The sequence below is a fragment of the Aethalodelphis obliquidens genome, unplaced genomic scaffold (assembly GCF_003676395.1).
Source record: "Aethalodelphis obliquidens isolate GAN/ISIS:26980383/991018 unplaced genomic scaffold, ASM367639v1 scaffold810, whole genome shotgun sequence".
Taxonomy (NCBI): domain Eukaryota; kingdom Metazoa; phylum Chordata; class Mammalia; order Artiodactyla; family Delphinidae; genus Aethalodelphis; species Aethalodelphis obliquidens.
The window spans coordinates 5,001-7,500 of NW_020838721.1; the positions used below are offsets into that span (position 1 = coordinate 5,001).

The 2,500-nt window shown below is 77.6% G+C and overlaps 1 non-coding gene across 1 annotated transcript; it reads left to right on the forward strand.

The window, feature by feature from the left end:
• The first annotated feature begins 927 nt into the window (after positions 1 to 927).
• LOC113616898 (5.8S ribosomal RNA) lies at positions 928 to 1,080 on the forward strand. The gene has a single exon (XR_003431445.1). It is a non-coding gene; the product is annotated as a 5.8S ribosomal RNA (ribosomal RNA).
• Positions 1,081 to 2,500: the final 1,420 nt, after the last annotated feature.

Consider the following 2,500-nt stretch of genomic DNA (forward strand, 5'->3'; position numbering starts at 1 on the left):
GTCGGAGCTCCCCTTACGCCCTCGGTGGCGACAAGGGGTGCCCCGGGAACGCGGGCGCGGGCCGGGCTAGGGCCACGGGGGCCGGCGGTCTGGGGTTCAGGAGCAGAGAGGGCCGCGTCCGGGCGCGAGCGTGGGGAAGGTCTCCGCCCGGTTTCGGGGACACGGGTGGGGGCGTCGTCGGGCGGTGGCCGTGGTGTCTCGTGTGGCGGTCGGCCCGGCCCCCCGGCCGGGGTCCCGCGTCACGGGCCGGTAGCGCCGAGGCCCCGCGTGTTGCGGGCGGCCGCGGGCGGAGAAGCGTGTCGGTCGGTGTCGGGGCGGCGGTGAGCGTGGGGGCGCCCCGCGCCCAGCCCCACCCCCCACGCCTCGCCCGCCTCCCCCCTCTCCAGGTACCTAGCGCGTCCCGGCGCGGAGGTTTAAAGACCCATGGGGGGTCGCCCGTCCGCCTTGGGGTCGGGGCGGTCGGGCCCGCGGGGAGTCGGGAGGCCCCCTCCCTTCTCCCCCAGGCTCCGCTTCACCCCCCCCACCACCGGCACCTCACCGCACACGGGGCCGGGGCGCCGCGCCGCCGCGGCGCCGCCGGTCCACCCCGCCGCGGCCGTCGGGAGGGGGCTACCCGGCGGCCGTGGTGCGGGCCGGGGCCGTGCGCCGCGCGCCTGCGCGCCCCGCGTCCCCTGTGTGTGTGTGTGCGCGCGCGGTCGGGTTGGGGGGGGGCAGGTGGGAACCCCCCGGGCGCCTGTGGGGCGTCCGAGCCCGCCCCGCCCGCGGGGTCGGTGCCGGGCGCCCCGTGGTGAAACCCTCCGGCCCCCTCCGGTCTGCTTGTTTTCTGTCTGACTTGGCCGGCCAGAGGCAGCCCCCTCCGGGGGAAGGTGCCGTGCCACCGGCGGGGACCCCCCCCGCCGAGAAACCCAGAGAAACCGAAACTCGTACGACTCTTAGCGGTGGATCACTCGGCTCGTGCGTCGATGAAGAACGCAGCTAGCTGCGAGAATTAATGTGAATTGCAGGACACATTGATCATCGACACTTCGAACGCACTTGCGGCCCCGGGTTCCTCCCGGGGCTACGCCTGTCTGAGCGTCGCTTGACGATCAATCGCCCCCCCGGGGTGTGCGCGCGCGCGCGCGCGGGCCTTCCCGGGGGTGGCGCGGCTGGGGGTTTGCTCGCAGGGCCGCCGGGGCCCTCCGTCCCCCTAAGTGCAGACGCGGCGCCCCCCGTCCACGGGGGCGCGCTGCCCGCGAGCGGGAAGAGAAGGGGAGAGAGAGAGAGAGAGCTCGCGACGAGGCCCTGGCCGCGTGGCCTCCGCGGTCGGTCCCCCTTCGGGAAGCGCCCTCGCGCCGCAAGCGGTCTCTGGGCGCTACCCCCGGGGTGTCGGTGGGCGGGGACGGTCCCGCGCCCTCGCGGCCGGGGCCGGCGGGGGTGGTCGGGCCGCGTCCGTTCCGCCGTCGTACGCCGCCCGCCCCCGGCGGCGTCCCGGCGAGGTCCGGCCCGCCTCCTCCGCGGGGCCCCGACCCGCGCGTCCGGGGTCCGTGCCCGCCCCCGCCGCCTCGCCTCGCCGTGTCGGGGCGGGCGTCTCGGGCCGAGGCCGAGTCGTGCGTGCGCGGCCGCGCCCCGGGGATGCGTGCCCCGGCGGCGACCCGCGGGACGCCGCGGCGTCGCCTGCCGCCGCGCGCTTTCCCCCGGGCTGCGGCCGCGCCGCTCGGCGCTTCGTGCACGCTCCCCGAGCCGGCCGGCGGTGGGCGCCTGTCGGTGGTGGGCGGGGGCGCACGGCGTCGCCCGTCCGTCGCTCGTCGTGGCGGGGCCGTCTCGCGGCCGCGTGGAGGCCGTGTGGCGTCGGCGGCGTGAGGGGTGGAGAGGCGGAGAACGGAGACGGGGGGAGAGCGAGGGGAGAGCGAGAGAGGGTCGGGAGTCGGTCGGTTCGGTCGGTCGCGGAAGGAGGCGTGGGAGGAGGGCCCGGCGGTCGGGGGGCGACCGCCGGGGTTTCTCCGCACCGCCTTGCCTTCCGCGCCGCCCGCCGCCCTCTCCCGTCCGCTGCTCCCGCTCCTCCTCCTCCTCCTCCTCGTCCTCCTCTCCCGTCCCCCCCACCCCCACCCCCGTCGTCTGCCGTCCTCCCCTCCGTGACGGCGCCGGCTCTGCGGCGCGCTCGGGTGTCGTGCGTCTCCCGGCCGCCACCCCCGGCCTCCCCGCCCCGTCCGTCCGTCCGTCCGTCCCGTGGCCGCCGGCTCGTGCTCCCGTCCCGCCCCTCCCTCCCTCCCGCGCGTCCCTCTCTCCCCCCGCGCACGGCGGGGGCGGGTTGAGGGGAGCCGGTGGGGGGGGGGGCCGGTCGACCGCGGCTCGGCCGCGGGGTCTCTCTCCGTCCCTCCTTGGCCCGCTCGCCCGCTCTCGCGCGCGCCCTCCGAGGCGCGCGCCCTCCGAGACGCGACCTCAGATCAGACGTGGCGACCCGCTGAATTTAAGCATATTAGTCAGCGGAGGAAAAGAAACTAACCAGGATTCCCTCAGT